We start from the raw sequence: 22,655 nt of genomic DNA on the forward strand, positions 1-22,655 counted from the left end.
AAAAATGACTTTTATAACTGTTTTTAAAAATACTAACAAGGACAGTAGAAAAAAAGGTGTGCTTTTAATTTAAAGGTAAATTTCAAATATTGTAACCCTTTAACTGGCATTACAATAAATAAACAAAACGTTTTATTATTAATAATAATATATTATTATTATTATTGTTATTATTATTATTATTATTATTAGTAGTAGTAGTAGTAGTAGTAGTAGTAGTAGTAGTATATTATTAAAATAATAATAACAAAAATTAACCCTTTAATTTAATATAATGGCATTATAACAACCTGGTTTGTCCATGATTTATCATAAAAACAAAAAGTAATCTAAATTAGTTGTCAAGGGCACAGTTTAACCAAAAATTATTTAAGTTAAATGTGAAAGTTAAAGGATTAAATGTCATACAAATAAATAAATAAAACATTTTATTATTAATATTAATATTAATAATAAAATAAACATGATGTGCATAAAAGTTATTAAAAGCAATATTATTATTATTTTTATTATTATTATTATTATTATTACTATTACTATTATTATAAATATTAATGCTATTAATAAAAAACAATAAGCAGGATCTGCTTTTAAAAACCAAAAAAATAGATTATTAAAATTAGATACGATATTAATAATGATAATGATAATAATAATAATAATAGTCATCATCATCATCATCGTCATCATCAATAACAAAGATCTGCTTTTAAAAAATAAGAAGTAAAAATTTATTTCAATTTAAGATTATAATAATATTAATAACAACACGATCTGCTTTAAAACAATTAAATATAAAAAATAAATAGTTATTTAAAAGTAATTTAATAATAATAATAATAATAATAATAATAATAATAATAATAATAATAATAATCACGATCTGATTAAAAAATTTACTAAATAAACTAAAGGTTATTTAATATTATATAAAGTGATAAAAATAAAAAAAATTCAAGCAAAAAATATATATTTTTTTATTAATCCTATTTTTATGCAAACAAATAAAGACAATAAAAAAGTATAATAACATTTATATTGTCCTAATTTAAAAATAAACAAAAAAGATTGTTAAACTCCAAAACAGAAATATATATATATATATATATATATATATATATATATATATATATATATATATATATATATATATATATATATATATATATATATATATATATATATATATATATATAATGTATTTGCCAAAAAGCTATTCAATGATAAAGAGTTTTCTAAATGTTATGGTACAATAATAAATAAAATAATAATTAATCATAATAATTGCAATCATAAATAAATAAACTAATTTCTTTATCTGTACACGTCAGAGATGTACAGTAAGATCCAAAACCGGTCCACGCACACACAAACTTCAGTCAGTTTTTTGTGGATCGGTGCAGACTCTAGAGATGATGATGCTTTTAACCAAACATTGAAGCATATTTTCCTTGTTGATGCACAAACACACACACACACACGCACAAACACACACACGAAGGAAAGCGTCTCGTCTAAATCGTCTGAGTTATTTAGTGACACCCAGAAAAACCTGCTTATAAATCTCTCTGTCTGACATCTTGAGAAAGAGAGTTTGCCTCAGGAAACTTGGGTTGCAGAACTGAAGGGAAAATGTCTATTTCGGTTCCTCCTCCAAAAAAAAAAAAAAAAAAAAACAGAGTTTGCGAAACTGTAGATTCAGTGTGCAATAAAACCCAGAGGAATGAATGTGGTCCGGTTCTGTTCCACCTTGTTAAATTGTCCACAAAACGACAACGCCAGCAGCTAATTGAGCTTCATTTGCTACAAAATCTGATTAATGTATTGCTGTATTAATGTATTGCTATATTGTAGTGAATTATACACTCCTTAGAGGAAGAATTCGTGATAAAACAGCCAAAATCAGCAATTCAGCAGACAGATAAAACATTATTATATTATATTATATTATATTATATTATATTATATTATATTATATTATATTATATTATATTATATTATATTATATTATATTACATTATATTATATTATATTATATTATATTATATTATATTATATTATTCATTTTCTTTTCGGCTTAGTTCCTTTATTAATCTGGGGTCACCACAGCGGAATGAACCGCCAACTTATTCAGCATGTACAGCGGATGCCCACACAAATACACTACGGACAATTTTAGCTTACCTAATTCACCTGTAACTCATGTCTTTGGACTGTGGGGGAAACCGGAGCACCCGGAGGAAACCCATGCGAACGCGGGGAGAACATGCAAACTATTCACAGAAACGCCAACTGACCCAGCCAAGGGTCGAACCAGTGACCACCTTGCTGTGAGGCGACAGCACTATCTCTAGAGCCACTACTATATTATATTATATTATATTATATTATATTATATTATATTATATTATATTATATTATATTATATTATATTATAATTCATTGTCTTTTCGGCTTAGTCTCTATTAATTAGGGGTCAACTTATCCAGCATATGTTTTACGCAGCGGATGCCCTTCCAGCTATACACTACAGGCAATATTTGTACAATCTTAGTAGTATTAGTGTTGTATATTATAATATAATTATATTATAGAAATAATGAGAATACTCTATATGTAATATCAATAAATATGTATTTGCAATAATTGTATTTTTATTTTGTATAACACATATTTACAATATTTTGTATATACACAAATATACATATACATAAACATTTAATATAGTTTGTATATACACAAATATTTACCTATTTATGAAGCACCTAAAACACACACACACACACACACACACACACACACACACACACACACACACTTTTAACAAATTGATTTATTAAATTTAATATCAATAAAAAGTATGATTTTTTGACATTTGTTATTTATTTATTTGTGTTATTTATTTGTTTTATTTTATTTATTTGTTTAATTTTTTATTTGTGTTTTTATGTTTTGTTTGTTATTTCCTTTTATTTGTGCTCTTTGTGTTATTTCTTTGTGTTGTTTGTGCTATTTATATTTTATGTGTGTTATTTATTGTTAGTTTTTTGACAGTTAGTTAGTTGGTTGATTAGTTACTTGTTTAGTTAGTTAGTCATTTTGTAGTAGATATTTGGAAAAATGTTGATCCAGTGGCAACTGACATGCATAATGCGTAAAATTACTGCAGGAGTGGTGTAAAAACACATTTAGATGCATTGTAAAATAAATAAATTTGTTAATAAAAATTATATCAACAGAAATCATTTTATTTATTGACAATTTACTGTATATGTGAGTTAGTTAGCAAATTAGTTTTTAATTTTTGCAGTAGATATTCGGAAAAAAATGGGTTACTTTATCAAGTAGCCATTCACAAAATAGGAAAAACTATTATGGAATAATGCAAAAACACACAAATACATTAAAATAAAATGAATACAATGCAATGTTAATTAAAATTTCATTAAAAGTATTATATTTATGGACTAGTTAGTTAGTTAGTTAGTTAGTTAGTTAGTTAGTTAGTTAGTTAGTTAGTTAGTTAGTTAGTTCTTTTTTGTTGTAGAAAAATGTTGATATCAAGTGAGCATTCACATCCATAAAAGGAAAAACGACAATGGCCACAGTCAATGGCTACAGTTTTCCAGCATTCTACAAAATATCTTCTTTTGTGTGCAAATGAAGGAGAGAAACTCAAATCCATTTGATGAACTGAAAGATGAACTTCCCCTTTAACCATTAAAATACCAATTTTATTTGCTGCAAAATCTGATTTATATACTCCAGTGAATAACATGCTCCTTAGAGGATTTACCCATTCAACTGACGACCAAAGAAAACCAGCAGAGCAGCTGATAATCAAACAGGGTTATCAACACAGTAATGCAGGACTTTTCTGCTCACTCCACTGACCCCAGACCTGCTTCAGTGTCTTAAAGAGTCTTTACAGCTCCCTCAAGTGGACACATCACTGCTCTGCTCTTCTCCTTGATGTGACAGTTTACTGAAAAAAAAAGTCTGCAAAATTGTTGCAAGCAATTAATTTGTGTTGAATTTAAACAAACAAATTGAATTTAGTAATGTTCAACTTAATTTATTTGTTTAAATTCAACATAAACAAATTGTTTACAAGCCCTTAACTTAAAAAATTAAGTAAAATCAAGGAAATCTTTGAATAATTGTTCTCAATTTACTCCGACTCACTCATATTAATTTATTTCTGCTGTGAAACACAAACAAGATATTCTAATAATGTTGGGAAAAAGCATCCATTGAATTAATAAGACTATAATAAGAACAAATGGAAGTCAATGACTGTTTTGTGCAACATTTTTCAAATTATCTTCTTTTTGGTTTAGTAGAATGAAATAAAGAATTTTAGAATGAGTAAATCATGACAGAATTTTTATTTTTCGGTAAACTGTCTCTTTAAGGGCTGCACGGTGGTGCAGTGTGTAGCACATTTGCCTTACAGCAAGGTCGCTGGTTTGAGCCCCAGCTAGGCAGTTGGCATTTCTGTGTGGAGTTTGCATGTTCTTCCCGTGTTCGCTCCGGTTTCCCACACAGGCCAAAAACATGTGATATAGGTGAATTGAGTAGGCTATATTGTTCGTTGTGCATGTCTGTGAATGAGTGTGAATGGATGTTTCCCAGTGATGGTTTGCAGCTGGAAGGGCATCCGCTGCGTGATACATATGCTGGATAAGTTGGCGAGTCATTCAACTGTGGCGACCCCTGATTAATAAAGGTACTAGGCCGAAAAGAAAATGAATGTCCTTTAAAGGCACAGGTGTCAAACTCAGTTCCTGGAGGGCCGCAAGTCTGCACAGTTTAGTTCCAACCCTGCTTCAACACACTTACCTGTAGGTTTCAAACAAGCCTGAAGGACTCAATCACTTTGATCAGGCATGTTTAATTGGGTTAAAGCTAAACTTTGCAGAGTTGCAGCCCTCCAGGAACTGCATTTGACACCCGTGCTTTAAGGCAAGACACTGGTGTGAATGAGGGAAAACTCAAGGATATTTACTTTTTATTATGTATTACTTTGGATCAAGATGTCTTTAATATTTTGCAAGGTTTCTTTCCATTAGACTGAGTTGAGCCTCATAAAGTGTCTTAATGCATTAAAAAGCAATGCTTTTGTCAGCAGTGTCTCATCTTAAATTGTTTTATTGATTCTTGGGCAAAATACAACAGAGTATCTCTGTACAGTATCAAACCTTTACCCCGTTAACAAATGCAAAATAACAAGTCCACACATAAGAAACGGCGGTCAAAGCTTGGCTATAATTAAATATGATATGCAGAAGTCAAAAAGTGAGAAATAAGGTGAATAACTTAGTCCTTATAAACCCATCAAACTGTCTTAAAGACTTTGCACAGTGTTAAATATACTATATATAGACACACACATACACTTGGCTGCATTTCAATTAAATGTTATATATTGTTTGTGCTCCTTTTTTATTATTATTACAATTGTTTTTGACAATTTTTACACAAATTTACAAACAAGTCCAAGTAGACTAATTTATACATATTAAAAAAAGGATAAAATACACAAAAAAAGCCACAGGCTTATTTAAATCGTGGTCCGCAATATTCAGAAAAAAAGAAAGAGCAAGTCATAAATGGAGCGTAAATATCATCAGCTCAGCACAGCAAAATCCTTAATTTCAGATGTAAAACCAACATTTTTTAATTTCCCATCTAAAAACACTCAATTTGAATCTCTTTAAAAGTCGCAGGCAAAACATTCCAAGCAGCAGAGCTCATACACAAAAAAAATTCTACCTGATTCACTCTTAAATATATACGGATAAATATCCCTGCTGCGCGCTCTTGTAGAATGACAGTGTACCTCACTAACTAAAACAAAATAATTAAGAAAATATTTTGGGACCATTTTCTTTGAAATCTTAAACACCATCACTATTTTTAAAAACTTTACCCTTTTATCAACTTTTAAAAAGTTACTTTGACTATAATGTTAAAGCATAATTCATGTTTAACTATTGGTCCTGAACAATATTTTCAACCAATCATCTTTCTTGCGATTACAATTAAAGTGATGCGTACGAGGTGGGATAAAAAAAAGTACGGAACTCAATGTCAACTGCAGTCGCATATCGACAGCTGTCCATCGGCAATAAGAGCCCCCGGTAATCCGGACCAATTATAGGGTCACACTGTTATTTGTGGGTCATTTCCATCACTCGACATGCATTGCATTTTCATCACCTCACACAATAAACATTACATATATTTCTATATGATGTAAAAGTAGTCAAAACAAATGACAACTTGCTTTTTCTTGTAACAACAGCACAGCGGATAACAGTAAATCTAATTACTATTATTATTATTATTATTATTATTATTATTATTACTATTATTATTACTATTATTATTATTATTACTATTATTATTATTACTATTGTTATCATTATTATTATTATTATTATTACTATTATAATTTTTATTAATATTATTATTACTACTACTACTATTATTATTATCATCATTATTACAATTATTATAATTATTACTATTATTATTATTATTATTACTATTATTATTGTTTTATTATTACTACTACTATTATTATTATTATTATTATTATTATTATTATTATTATTATTATTATTATTATCATTATTATTATTATTATTATTATTACTATTATTATTTATTTCATCATTACTTATATTATTATTATTATTATTATTACTATTATTATTGTTTTATTATTACTACTACTATTAATATAATTTTTATTATTATTGCTATTTTTATTACTACTATTATTATTATTGTTATTATTATTATTATTATTATTATTATTATTATTATTATTATTATTATTATTACTACTACTACTACTACTACTACTACTATTATTAATGATTTATTTTCTCATAAATTTTTTATTTGTAAAAAAAAAAGAAAATAAGACAAAAATGTACAAAAATAAACAAATGAATAATTAATAATATAATTATTTCTTGTGGAAAACCTGATGTGGCCCAGCCTCATTCAGACTCTGACTCCAGGTAAATTGAGTTTGAGACCCCTTCTGTAAATGGTCTCTTAAAAAACTGAAAAGTCACATCAATTTTTCGGCTGAGCAACACTTCTGTGCATATAACCCATTCATAACACAATCTACATCAGCTTTGCGTGACTAAAATAGTTTTAAAACATAATATCTGTCTAACAGAAATATTTCAGCCACCATGTTTGTCCTTACTCCAACGTGCAAAACTCACTCCAATGTTGATTCACTTCAATATTGATACTCATGTATTGCTTTTTAATATAAACAAAAAATAATGTATTAATAAATGTATAAACACAATTTAAATATAACGACTTGACATCATTATTATTTATTTAATATATTACTGATGCATGCATTTCAATTGAGTCTCATTGTGGGGCTATAGACTATAATGTAAGCAAAACCTCACACACACACACACACACACACACACACACACACACACACACACACACACACACACACACACACACACACACACTTTGAAAGTCTTTGAGGGAAGACTTTAAAGCATGGAAAAAATCTAACTAGCAGTGCTAGTGATGTTATGGCTGGTGTTATTTGTGGATCAATAGCAGTCCTTCATAAAGTACTCTAAAAAAAAAAAAAAAAAAAAAAAAGGATGTGTGTTTGTGCTTGTTACATAAACGCAGAAGGTGACAGGTGACGATTGGGTGGCTCTGTTTATTTACTTTCCATCGCTGAGACTGATTTAATAGCTGATTTGTTTATGATTCATGTGTGTTTGCATGCATTTTAACAGAACATTAAAACACAAGCACTCTCAACTCTGGAGGAGCAGGTTATGATCATACAGAATCATTATTATGCAACAAACATACGAATATCCGCTAAATGCCAGAATCAGCTACGGCTTACAAAAGTGCTATATTAATTTATAGTAAATACAGTAGTGCTTTTTTAAACGTATTATAGTGAAGTAATTGAAATAATCTGTTGTGGATATAACACAACAATTATAGAAATTAATGTTGCGGATATACTATTGTTGCTATGGTACTACAACAATTATAGTAAATAACGCGTTGTGGACAATATATAGTTGCTATGTTAACAACAATTGTAGTAATTAACGTGTTGCAGATATTCTATAGTTGCTATGGTAACAATTATAGCAATTACACTTTGTGGATATTCTATAGTTGCTATGGTAACAACAATTACAGTAATTAATGTGTTGTGGATATTGTATAGTTGCTATGGTAACAACAATTATAGTAATTAACATGTCTTGGATATTCTGTAGTTGCTATGGTAAAACAATTACAGAATTGTGTTATGGATATTCTATAGTTGCTATGGTAACAACAATTATAGTAATTAATGTGTTGTGGATATTCTATAGTTGCTATGGTAACAACAGTTATAGTAATTAACGTGTTGCTGATATTCTATAGATGCTATGGAAACAACACTTATAGTAATTAACGTGTTGTGGATATTCTATAGATCCTATGGGAACAACAATTATAGTAAATAACGCGTTGCAAATATTCTGTAGATGCTATGGTAACAACAACTATAGTAATTAACGTGTTGCAGATATTCAATAGATGCTATGGAAACAACAATTATAGTAAATAACGTGTTGCGGATATTCTATAGTTGCTATGGTAACAACAATTACAGTAATTAACATGTCTTAGATATTCAATAGTTGCCATGGTAACAATTACAGAAATGTGTTGTGGATATTCTATAGTTGATATGATAACAACAATTACAGTAATTAATGTCTTGTGGATATTCTATAGTTGCTATGGTAACAACAATTACAGTAATTAATGTATTGTGGATATTCTATAGTTGCTATGGTAACAACAATTACAGTAATTAATGTATTATGGATATTCTATAGTTGCTATGGTAACAACAATTACAGTAATTAATGTTTCATGGACATTCTATAGTTGCTATGGTAACACAACAACTATAACAAACAAGGTGTTGTGGATATCCTATAGTTCCCTGGGGAACAATAACTATAACTATAGTAGTTAACGTGCCATGGATATTGTACAGTTGCTATGGCAACAACTCCAGTAATTAACGTGTTGTGGATATTCTATAGTTGCTATGGTAACACAACCACTTAAGTAATTAATGCGTCATGGATATTATATAGTTGCCATGGTACCGCAACAAACAGGGGTGATAATTCAGGGACGCTAATAATTTTGACTTCAACTGTATCTCTTCATTCATTTTCACAATAGTGCAGAGGCATTTTGTACCACTTTATCGTGAATTCATGCAGCATCTTTTGGTTCCTTTTTCTAGCATTTTTGGTGAATTTCCAGCCCCGCTGTGTGGCGTTTTTAGTCCCAGCAGTGGAGTAAAATCCAAACCATTAAAATGGAACAGTGGCAATAACACAGCGTAACCAACACAGCACAAGATATACCCCCACCCCCCCTTATTCAGAGCCGCTGAGCTCTAGTGTATCACAAAATGTACAAGGTGTGCTTTTATACCCTGGCCCAGAAGCAAAAATAACAATCTCAGGTTGGACCGAGCCTAATCACATATTGCTCATTGGCATGTTCCTATGTTTCCTCATTGCTGAAATAAATGAGCTACATTCAGTTCTATGTTTAGCAAGGAAAGAAAAACGGACTAAATGAAGGATCCTTGAAGGCAGGACTATAGATGGAGAGTCTGGGCTCTAATGCACTTACAGTCAGGGGTTCATCGCTCAATCTGTGATGAAGGGACGCAGGAGTGTGTCCAAAAAACATGTGCTGGATCCATTACCTGCGCGCACAGCCACACCACACAGGGGATGAGTAATATATTCCTATACATCGCTGTATATATTATGTATTTCCTGGCAAGGGCACTCCATTGCCAGTATAATAAACATATTATTCTATCCGGCGTAGACAACTGTACTACTATTCAGACGACTTTCTAACAGCTGCTGGTTTTGATTTGAGGATGGAGGCTGCATATATGTAACATATGGGCAACAGGTTTGCAGCATTAATAAAATCATCGCAGCAGTTTTCGACATATTAACAGATGCAAGACAATGGCGTGACAGGAGGCGATGTGAAACGGCATTTGCAAACAGATGCTGAAGAGCTTTCAGGACCTTTGCAGCTGGGTGCCATTTTTAGCTTGCGCTAGAACCATATACTTCCAGATCCATCTTCCATTTACTTTCAATTTAGGTTCATTTTGGATTTAATTTGCAGCAGATACACAATCGACACAGGCTCATTCTGAAAACGTAGACCTGTATACATCTCTGGGGAGAGCGAATTATGTTACCAGAGGTCATACCTGTCAACATTGGGATATGCCCACCATAATAAGGGATTCCCCCAACAGATTATTTATTCATTTTAATTTTTAAAATCTTTATTAAGATTTTTTATTACATTAAATAAGAGATATCACTTTAAAAATGCACACATCTAATGTTATAATGAAAGCATTCAACTGCTTTCCTAACTTTTTATGCTCATTTAAGACGAACTTACTTGTGTTTGGGAAAAAACCCACCAAGATCGACATCCTTGTATGTTATTATTATTAATTATGTGTGCATGTCTGTTTAAACACGCACCCGAAAGCCAGACTTTCTCTCCGCTTAAAATCGCGTGTACAGAATCCGTTTGTGAAACAGCGTCTGTGTATCACTATGGAGCATGTCAGGTGTCAGTCATGCACCATTATATGACTGTTTTGAGGATTGTATAGGATAAGCGACCACACCTGTAATCAAAAGGAAAGGGAATCGCGCCATTTTTAACATTTATTTAGTTATAGTGTTTTCATTCCTAAACAAAGCGAAACCACAGAAGACTCATGTTTAAGAGCAAGGGGCGACCCCTGGTGGTTTGGCGGTACTGCGTATAGGGAGGCTCGGCTGTTCAGAGAAAGACTAAAAATGGATTATACTATATACTGGATTATAGCGGGATAAAACTGATAAAAATACTAGAGAATCCCGGGAAAAATGGGAGGGTTGACAGGTATGCCAGAGGTACGTATGGCTGCATTTAGTCTTAAAAACGAATTCTACGGCAGTCTTTTTCATGCTTACCAGCTGACCGCTTATCCCATGTGGACTTCTTTCCCACTTATCAGTTTGTCCAGTGGTTCGCTGTGTACGTCGGCGGACTCGTGCTGTAAAACAGATGACTGGATTCAAGTCCAGTGATGAACAATTCAAAGCAGGTAAGACAAAAAAAAAATATCTGAAAACATGGTAAAAATCCAACATGTTCTGAAACACATTCTGAAAACGTAGTCCCGTGGACGTTTCTGGAGACCGCGAATTATGTAGCTGGAGGTACGTATGGCTGCATTTCATTTTTTTTTTTTTTTTACGAACGCCTCAGGGCTGTATGACGTCCCTTTTCACGCTTACCTCCATGTGGAGGGCTTTCCCGCCGCAACCAGTTTGACCCATTTGCTCGTCGTATACGTCGGCGGACTTGAAATGCAGGGATGAGTTGACCTTGACGACGACGGGGTTCGAGTGTGGGGAAGAGTGGTTCCAGAAATAAGATAAGACAAAAAAAAAAAATCCAGAAAATAATATTAACAAGTGAACAACAGTGTGAGAATGTGGTAAAATCCAAAATCAGACGAGGGATTTTCTTTTTCTAGACGGCGTTTGTAAGCCGTTTGTTGGGTTAAGGGAAGTGGGTGGGCGGCTCAATCGATAAAATTGGTTGGGTTTAAAAGAGGAGAAGGGTGGGTCAGTCGATTGGACTGGTCGGTCAGAAGACAGCGGCTTCTGGTGGGCGCGAACAGCACTCGCTCGAGAAAACTGATGTATGAAAAAAAAGAAGAAGAAAAAAGAGAGAGAGATAACAGCGGCCTCTCACGAAAAAAAAAAAAACTGCAAAAATACCTATTTCCCGGGAGTAGTTCGCATTCTCCAGAAACACCCATGGGACTAAGTTTTCAGAATGAGCCTAGGTTGTTAAAATCAGACGAGGACTATTCTTTTTTTATTGGGTTGCTTTTGAAAATACTGTCGTTTGGATTTAGAGAAGTGGGTGATCAGGACAATCTGTATTTTTGAATACCCTATTGGCTGGGTTTAGAGGAGGAGGAGAGTGGCTCAGTCAGTCAGTCTGTTGACAGCGCCTCTGGTGAATTTACATAAGAACAGCAGGTGCAAATGGCACTCACAAGAGGAGTTTGAGATCTCTAAAAGCATGCACAACAAGCACAAACACTCAAATAGCTTCACACTCTTGATTGGGGAGGGGGGGGGGGGGTCTAGAGCCATTTCAGTGGATGGGGATGATTGGGAGGCCATGATGAGTAAGGACCGTTACATTATTAAAAATATTTTATAATATTTTATATTATATATTTTATATTTATTTATTTATTTTTTTTTATTTTTTTTTTTTTAGTTATTTATTTATTTATTTATTTATTTGTTAAATTCACTGAAGTGGTCAAAAGTTATGAGGGCATCTATATTATTAATTTTTTTAATTCATTATGTGAGACATTTTGTTTGTATTGATAAAAAATTATTATTAACAGAATCAGTTATCAGTAACTAAATAATTTTAACAACTTACTAAAAATGCTGGGTTATTTTAACCCAACGCTGGGTCAATTTTGAAAAAACATTTGACCCAACAGTACGGTTGGAAAATGTCATTTAAATAAAAAAAATAATAATTTAACCTAGTGTTAGGTTTGTACATATTTGACCCAACCATTGAATTAAAGCAACCCTGCATTTTAAAGAGTGTACTACAAAAAATGATGGGTTGTTGTAACCCAACATTGGGTCAAACATGCATAGATCCAATGACTGGGTTGAACAATTTTATTTAATTGAACAGAAAAAAGAACCCAACGATTGAGTTTGGTCATATTTGACACAATTCAGTGCTAAAACAACCCCAAGTTTTATTTAATAGTCTTCCATTTTTTAGCTTGCGTTATAACTATTTCCTTCTCCTACCAAAATTGCTGGGTTGTTTTAACACAACGCTGGGTCAATTATGAACAAACATAACAGTTCGGTTGGAAAATATGATTAAAAATCAGTAAAAAAAAAAATGTAAACTGATGTTGGGTTTTGGTCCATATTTGACCCAACTTTTAGGTTAAGAATATTTAGATATATTTGGTACTGGAAAAAAACCCATACACATCAATCCACACACACACATACACTATGGCCAATTTAGTTCATCAATTCCCCTATAGTGCATGTGTTTGGACTGTGGGGGAAAGCGGAGCACCCGGAGGAAACCCAAGCCAACACGGGGAGAACATGCAAACTCCACACAGAAACGCCAACTGACGCGGCCAACACTCGAACCAGCGACCTTCTTGCTGTGTTCCAACAGTGCTAACCACTGAGCCACTGTCACCACACTCTAAACAAAAAACACCTTTTATGTCGTGTGATCATCTTCAAGCATCTGCAATATGAAAGAACAAATAAGGGTAACACTTTATTTTGATGGTCCATTTGAGTATTAGTAGACTGTCTGCTCAATATCTGCTGATACTGCTGCAAAACAGACATTTAACTGACTATAAGAAACTCTGCAAGCACATGTCAACTTACACTAACCCCAACCTAACAGTCTACTTATAATCTTATGAGAATTAGTTGGCATGTAGATGTAAAAAATTCCACAGACCATCAAAATAAAGTGTGACCGAATAAACATCAGATTTTTAAGCTATGGATGACAATATGAAGCATGTATCTGCACACAGCAGCTCGTGAAAGGTGAAGATTAACAAGTGCACTACAACTCAGGCCATAAAACCAGAGCACATCTGCATGCTATACATCTCAACATCTTCATTTCTGTAGGATTAAGGCCACGCGAGCCAAAGCTACACAAAAGCGTCATGTGCCGCAGGTAATTTCCTCACAGTTTCTTCCAGGCGCTGCACAACTGCAAACCCTCAGGCTTCGGCGCTGCAAGCCAGCGAACATGTTTCTCATTATCAACAAAAACAAAACCGAGAAACCATATGTCAAAACAAGCAGTCTTTTTGTTCATCTAAACTGCTCTGACAGTGCAGCAGGAGAAAAGAGGAGGGAGCTGTTAATGCGGATAAATGCACTGCATAAAGTTAAAGAGGTCCAGCGCTGCTTTTTAAGAGAATCAAATTACTCTGCACTGAGATATATGGCTTTAAATGGCGGATCACATATAAGAGGTTTTATTTTTAGGTTCTGTTTGTTTTGCTGGAACAAGTTTATTTTATTTTATATTTGACGAATCTTAAATATTACATTAGTGCTTCAAAAAAATAAAATTAAATAAAACAATAATTAAATTAAATAAAACAATAATTAAATACAATAAAACAATAATTAAATTAAATTAAATTATAATTAAATAAAATAAAACAATAATTGAATAAAATAAAACAATAATTAAATACAATGAAACAATAATAAAATAAAAAAACAATAATTAAATAAAATAAAACAATAATTAAATACAATAAAACAATAATTAAATTAAATAAAACAATAATTAAATACAATAAAACAATAATTAAATAAAATAAAACTATAATTACATAAAATAAAACAATAATTGAATAAAATAAAACAATAATTAAATACAATGAAACAATAATAAAATAAAATAAAACAATAATTAAATAAAATGAAACGATAATTAAATGAAATAAAACAATAATTTAAAAAAATAAAACAATAATTAAATTAAATAAAACAATAAACAAAAAAGAAACAATAAAACAATAATTAAATAAATGAAAACTCAAGATACCAAATCAATCATAAATGTATTTATTTGTATATTTTCATCTACATTTTCAGTTTAATAAACCAAACCAACTAGCAATAAAATAAAATTCAATAACCTATAAGAAATGTGTTATTATTATTATTATTATTATTATTATTATTATTGTTATTATTATTATTATTATTATTATTATAATAATTATTATTATTATTATTATTATTATTATTATTATTATTATTATATTTTAAATAATATTTCCACCCATATTTTCATGTACAAATACTTTGTTACTTTACCCAAGTAGATTTTTCTTCTATCAGTACTTTACTCCACCATTTATTTTTGGGACAACTTTTAACTTTTACTCCTTACATATTTACACAAATAACTGTACTTTCTACTCCTTACATTTTATAATCGGGTTTGTTACTTTCAGTTTTTATGTGTTTTGTGGTGCGATCTGTATTATTTCTTGTCATTGCTCAATTTGAGTACCATAGGAACGGCTAACATGGATGAGACAGAGGGAGTCTGCTCTGTAAACATGACTGATGTCATAATCATACTGGTAATAAGATACGTAAAATCAAAACTACAGGTAAAACAAGAGATGCATTCCTGATCAAATCTGGCATTTACATGCGGTTAAAGTCTTTTGTCCAATACAGACCAAAGTGTACTGTACATCTCTGTTTTTTCAATCTAAAACTAACAACCATGCGCTTTTTTTAGTCAACGTTTGTACAGTTAGTACTAAAGCAATTAAATACCTATGAAGAAGGTATGCAATGAGGTTTACTTCCTTCGTTTCCAATGAGTTTATATTTCCTAGTACATAATTTATATTGTTTTATAGTTTCAACATATATTAGCCTATGTATATACACTGCTGTATCCATTAAAATCTGTTAGATAAATATTTTAGAACATCAAAGGTATTAATATGGGTATTCATATGTTTTGTGTCAAGATGATGATACACAAGGCATCTTTTTGAGCATTGTTGAACAGTATTAGAGCGATGTTGGTTGGCTACTTTACAAAAAAAAAATAATAATTGAAATGTAAGTTATTTTGTATGGATGTATACATGATGTGCAGTAGTTATCACCGTGAAACTAAAACAGGTAAAGTAATTAATACTTTTTACTAAAGTACTTATTTCAGGGCGTACTTCTTTATTTTACTTAAGTGCAAAGGGTAGTCAGTACTTTAACTTTTAAAAGACTTGTTTCAAACATGAGTATCTGTATTTCTACTTGAGTAAAGGATTTGTGTACTTTTGCCATCTCTGTCAGACACAACCTTAATGCTTTGGCACCATGTGCTTTAAACTTTGCGCCTAGATCATATAATAGAGACCATTTTCTACATTATTTTTATTTATTAACTTTTTAAAAGTATTATTGAATAAGTTAGTAAGTTCCCCTTGGCAAATTTATTGCAAGTTTGGTTTTTGGCCATTTATAGGAAACACTTTGGGCACCCCTGCTCTAGAGACTTATTTTACATATTGTAAAAAATGGAGCACTATAGATGCCCTTTAAACCCAAAGTTATAGTATTGATAAACCAGCCCCACTTAACTTGCTCTCATGTCTTTGCATTGAAGTTTAACCCAAGAATCACATTTCCAAAAAAAGTAAGGGAAAACGTGCATTTGGGACTGCTTGACAAGTAAACAAAGGTGGACAAGGCTGCAGAGCTCATAAAATAAATCGCTGAGGGTAAATGGCGTGTTTCTTTTTCTACGGCTCTGCTCCGTGTGATGAACTGTACAGATCGGCAATTTCCACAGGAGAAGACAAGCCCAATAAACCTCATAATAGCATGCAGGGTTAACAGAGGTGTTGTTTGCACCTAGCCGGCCATGGATATAAATATGCATTTAAACTAGCCCTAGATGGTTCGGCGTGTGCTGTATTTATTCCCCGGCGCTCCAGCAGGCCTGGTTTTCGCTTTATGGCTGACTGCTGGGTTTTATATTTTTCTTGGTTCTATGGCTAATCGATAGTCACATATTGAAAGCATAGATCTTTGGAATAACTCGCTGAATCTTCTGAGTTTCTTTCATTAATGAAAACAGCAGGGGAGCTCATTCAGTGGTGTGTGTGTGTGTGTGAGAGAGAGAGAGAGAGGTTGTTTGATTGTAAAATTACAGAAACCATGTTTTTTTATGCCTTGACTTTCATTTGTATAAGCACAGTTTTACTACCAATACCATGGTAAAATTATATTTACAAACTACCAATTTACTGATAATTTAAAGGGTGTGTGTGTGTGAGAGAGAGAGATGATGCCAAATCACAAATTAACTATGGTTTTGCAATTATAACTATACATTCATTCATTCATTCATTTTCTTTTCGGCTTAGTCCCTTTATTATTCAGGGGTCACCACAGCGGAATGAACCACCAACTTATCCAGCATTTGCTTTACGCAGCAGATGCCCTTCCAAGCTGCAACCCAGTACTGGGAAACACCCATACACATTCTCACTCTCACACACACACACACATTAAGGACAGTTTACCCTACCCAATTCCCCTATAGCGCATGCGACTGTGGGGGAAACTAGAGTACCCGGAGGAAACTCACACCAATACGGGGAGAACATGCAAACTCCGCACAGAAATGTCAACTGACCCAGCCAGGACTCGAACCAGCGACCTTCTTGCTGTTAGGCCATCGTGCTACCACTGTAACGCGCCTAACCATAGCAATTGTAAAAATACAAAAAGCATTCAACTATAAAAAAATATTGTTATTAAGGGTGTGTGTGTTTGTGTGTGTGTGTGTGTGTGTGTGTGTGTGTGTGTGTGTGTGTGTGTGTGCTTGTTAATGTGTATTGGGTACCTTGTGTTCCTTCCACTGTGGGGACAAAATGTCACGAAATAATGCAGCAGAATCAGTCCATTTGGAATAGTTGGCAGTTCATTCCACTGTGGCAACCCTTGATAAATAAGGGCTTAAGCCAAAGGAAAAAGAATGAATGAATGAATGAATGAATGAATGAATGAATGAGTGGAAAATGCAGATAGTTTTTTGGGTTGGGTTAGAGAGTAGGGGTAGAGAAGCAGTGTGTGTGTGTGTGTGTGTGTGTGTGTGTGTGTGTGTGTGTGTGTGTGTGTGTGTGTGTGTGTGTGAGTGAGATTTAAGCTTTTTGTTTCTTTTCCAGTGATTCTGACATGAAGCGAGACGTCTCCTCTGCTGATAATAAACACTGCTGAGTGTGAGCCTGTATTTTGAAGGAAAGGAGCAGCAGCTCAGGGAGACAGATTTATTTACTTAAGCGACGTGTGTGTGTGTGTGTGTGTGTGTGTGTGTGTGTGTGTGTGTGTGTGTACTTGGCTCGGTTGGGTTGTTCTGGGCCGGTTCTGACCCTGTGCGCTTCTGCTGTGCGTCCTGCTGATAAGACAGGGCTGCCCTGACACTGTTGTCTTTCTGTGGTTTGCTCTTCATCAGGCAAACACTTCACACTGTGACCAATTTAAAACACTGAGGGAAAATCCTAAAAATCTGACTGGACTGCAGTGAATATTGAACACAGACAGACCTGAGGGACTCACACTAACAGATATATGGTTAAACGGATTGTAGTAGGCTTTTAAAATATACACAGTTGAAGTCAGAATTATTAGCCCCCCTGTATCATTAGCCCCGTTTACTTTTTTCCCAATTTCTGTTTAACAGATTTTTTCAACACATTTCTAATCATAATAGTTTTAATAACTCATCTCTAATAACTGATTTATTTTATCTTTGCCATGATGACAGTAAATAATATTTGACAATCATTTTCGAGACACTTCTATACAGCTTAAAGTGACATTTAAAGGCTTAATTAGGTTAACTAGGCAGGTTAGGGTAACTAGGCAAGTTATTGTATAACGATGGTTTGTTCTAGAGACAGTCGAAAAAATATATTGCTTAAAAGGGCAAATAATTTTGACCTTAAAATGGTTCATACAAAATTAAAAACTGCTTTTATTCTAGCGAAAATATAAAACAAAATAAAACAAATAAGACTTTCTCCAGAAGAAAAAAAACATTGTCAGACATACTGTGAACATTTCCTTGATCTGTTAAACATCATTTGGGAAATACAAAAATAAGATCCTAATAATTCTGATTGAATTATAATAATAACAACCTAATAATTTCAACTGTATATAAAAGCTAAATAGAAATGTTTTCACCAAAAAAAAAAAAAACTAAACTAAAAATACATTTTAAAATAGTAATGAAACAAATAGCAAGTTTAAATTGCTAAACTGTAATTTGGACTAAAACTTTATCCATTTAAAGGGGATTTATTATATTTATTTCAATCAAGTTAATGCTCTAATGGTAACCTTCAAAATGTTTTACATAATAATAATAATAATAATAATTATTATTATTATTATTATCATTATTATTATTATTATTATTATTATTTTCATTATTATATTATTTTATTATTATATTATTATTATTTTATTATATTATTTTATTATTATTCTATTATAGCATCATCATCATCATATAATTATTATTATATAATTATTATTATTATTATTATTATTATTGCTGTTGTTGTTATTATTATTTAATATAGTATATTACTTTTATTTTTATTATTATTATTACTATTATTATTATTATTATATTAATATTGTTTATTATTATTATTATTATTATTAATAATAATAAAAACATTTCAAATTCACTCATTAAGTTGCTAATAAGACTTAGATTATTTAGTTTAATTTATGAAACTGCAATAACATTATACATTATTAATCATATTGGCTCATTAGAGTATTATGAAACTGATCTGTGCCACATGGTAAAAGTTATTAAACTATTATTGCATTTACTAATTTTAAATGTTTGATTTTTGTTACTTTACTCCTTAAAGAGCCCATATTATGGGTTTTTGAAAATTCCCCTCCATGTAGTGTGTAACACAGCTCTAAGTGAAGTGAAGTATCCAGCTTAAGGCTTAAATCTGTAAGAATACAGTGTTTAAAACTGTTGATTCATCTATAAAAGAGTCGACTCATAGTGCTTCAAACGAGTCGCCTTGATACCGATTCATTAGGTGTTTCGCCATGACGTACGAACGAAACCAAGTTATTCACGCGCACGCGCAAACCCGGGAGATTTCAAACCTTAGGCCCCGCCCTCTGACGCAGAAACCCAGACACACACACACACAAACATGCCGGTCGATTGAAGTCACACTGCAGATGGATATTATATCGAGTCTCTACCCAAAGATGAAACCTCAGCATTATAACCAAGCAGTTGGAAACTACTGGAAACTTCTGGAAACTGCATGCTACAAAGAATACTTCATCTGCGTTTGTTAAAGGAAGGATCAGTAAAGAGTAACTTACTGATGGACGTCAGGATGGGTTTCTTCCTACCTTTCTCAAGTGTAAGTTCGTGCGGTTAAAGTTGTTGCCTCGTTGACTCTAGCTTGCAAATGTATTTAGTTGTGATTTGTTACTTGTAACCGAGTGTACTGTATCAGGTTAACTGGCTATATTCTCTTATCGCGTGCAAAGTCACGTTAAAAATGTGACGCGTGCTGCTTTGTTTATAGAGCTCTGTGGTAGAGTTCTGCATTCCCCCGGCTGTCCCCGCGCCAGATTTCTGCGGCGCGGGAATAAATTTCCGAATAAATCGCGGGAGCGGTCGGTAACGGGTTTAATTTGGGACAGGAGCGGGCTGTCTAGCAATATCACGGATATTGCTATGCGAATGAGAAAGAGAGAGTCTGCTTGGTGCTTGTGTGTGTGTGTGTTAGTGCGCACGCGTGCGTATGAGAGAGAGAGAGCGTGAGAGAGCTTTGTGTGTTTGGTGCTGTGTGTGTGTTTATACAGACATCTTGGCTGTCTGGACTGTATAGCTGGGTGATTTTTGGTTGTGTTCTCCCCCGCTCTAGCGGGATCGGGCGCGGCGGGCAGAAAACGGAGCAGGTTCTCAGGCTAAAACCTGGCAGGTGCGGGCGGAAGCGGGAGCGTTGTCGTCCGGAGGTGTGTGTGTGTTTTTGTGTGTGTGTGGCAGCTAAAATCCACGCCTACACTATCGAGCGTGTATGAACTGTGATTACTTTTATATTGCTGATTAGCTGCTGTGCATTTCACTCTCTGACTGAAGGCAGTCGACCAATCCCGACAGGCTGTCATCGGTCCAATCAGCGCAGATTAGCTTCGCGCTAAGGAGGGGTTTGGGAACAAATGAATCACTGGACGATTCATACAGGAGTCGCTGGGATAATTAGGTAAAAATAAATGCAGATTAGAAGACCATGAAAGTGTTTTTTGACTTTGCATGCATATTAGACTGTTGTTGGAGACCCTTACAACCAAGATATGACCCTATTTCATGTATAATATGGGCTCTTTAAGTTCCTAATCAGATATAATATGATCATTCATTTCCCTTCGGCTTGGTCTCTTTATCAATCAGGAGTCACCACTGTGGAATAAACCGCTGACTCATCCAGCATATGTTTGACACAGCGGATACCCTTCCAGCAGCAACCCAGTACTGGAAAACACCTATACACTCTCACATATACACTACAGTTTATTCAATTTTCCTATAGCGCATGTGTTTGGACTGGAGCAGAGTACCCAGAGGAAACCTACGCCAACATGGGGAGAACATGCAAACTCCACACAGAAATGCCAACTGACCCAGCCGGGTCTCGAACCAGTGACCTTCTTGCTGTGAGGCGACAGTTCCAACCACTGAGCCACTGCATTGCCCCCAGATATAATACAGTTTCAGTAAAAAAAAAAAAAAAAAAGCATTTGACCATTTTAAAACAATTAAAATCAACCCAGAATTGTATGAGAGTATAAAATGTCAAGTCATAATGAAAGTTAAAACCGTGTGCACCATTTCCAGTACATTCATCAGCATCCATATAAACCCACCCTGACTTGAACAAGCAATCTTTTTTGGCTTTGACATTTAGTGACTCCCATAGAATCCCAGTTAATTGAAGTTAATGCCGTAAAGATGCAGTTTTGCGTCACTGAATTGAACAGCCACAATCCAAAAAGCAATTTGCAGGGAGTCGGGGTTTCACAAACGTTATCGGCGCAATCAACTACACTCATGTTGTGAGGCGCCGGCAGAGATTGAATTCACTTTCATCAACGCGAGTCACATCGGTTTCATCAGTGCGCAATAAACCTGTGATGAGTAAATGGCCGGCATGCATCGCTTTATTGTATCCAATCACGGCTGCTGTAAGTTGAGCATGATGCTTGCTTGTCCACTGACTGAGAAAGCATCTGTATTCCTCCAGAGTAACTCTGTGTATGATCTTTTATTCATTCTGCTCTCAGGAAAGAATGGAGACCCACTCAAAGCATGGACTGACCTCAGGGTCAATCAGGTGATAATCACCCTGCTCACAAAGCCAGAGATCTGCTGAGAGATCTGCACATAGAGAAACTGAGGAAAAATGAAGGGAGAAATTTAGGGTAGAAATGACATTATTCCAAATGTAATGAGGAAAGCCAGGTGTCCTTTATCCTTTATTTATTAAGTATATAGTTGAAATTATAAATGAGTTCAAAATCTGAATTCTGGTTCATCTATCCTTGGCTATAAGATGCGTTTACAGGCTGTTAAGGAAAAAGGTAGATCTACAAAATATTGATGTCACTATTCTGTTGTGGTGGCCAAATTTTTGCACCTGTTTGTTTTTGTTTAGACTATAATTGCATTGCATCTGTTGGTTAAAAATGCTGACAGAATTAAAATATTATATATATATATATATATATATATATATATATATATATATATATATATATATATATATATATATATATTCAAATGAAACTGCT

General features: G+C 33.1%; 1 protein-coding gene across 10 annotated transcripts in view; it reads right to left on the reverse strand.

Moving 5' to 3' along the window:
• Nucleotides 1–22,655, reverse strand: part of LOC147832668 (uncharacterized) — a 143,563-nt gene that overhangs the window by 96,532 nt on the left and 24,376 nt on the right. For 2 of the 10 annotated variants that reach the window (XR_015945439.1, XR_015945438.1), the window contains exon 4: nucleotides 11,115–11,197. The exons of 5 other annotated variants lie outside the window; for them this stretch is intronic. The gene's annotated coding sequence lies outside the window, so the exon portion shown is untranslated. Of the gene's footprint in view, nucleotides 1–7,603; nucleotides 8,821–8,925; nucleotides 9,818–11,114; nucleotides 11,213–22,655 lie in introns of those variants that run through there. 3 more of the 10 variants (XR_015945437.1, XR_015945440.1, XR_015945441.1) reach the window with 3 other exon arrangements.

The sequence above is a fragment of the Danio rerio genome, chromosome 19 (genome assembly GCF_052040795.2).
Source record: "Danio rerio strain M-AB ecotype USA chromosome 19, GRCz13ab, whole genome shotgun sequence".
NCBI lineage: Eukaryota > Metazoa > Chordata > Actinopteri > Cypriniformes > Danionidae > Danio > Danio rerio.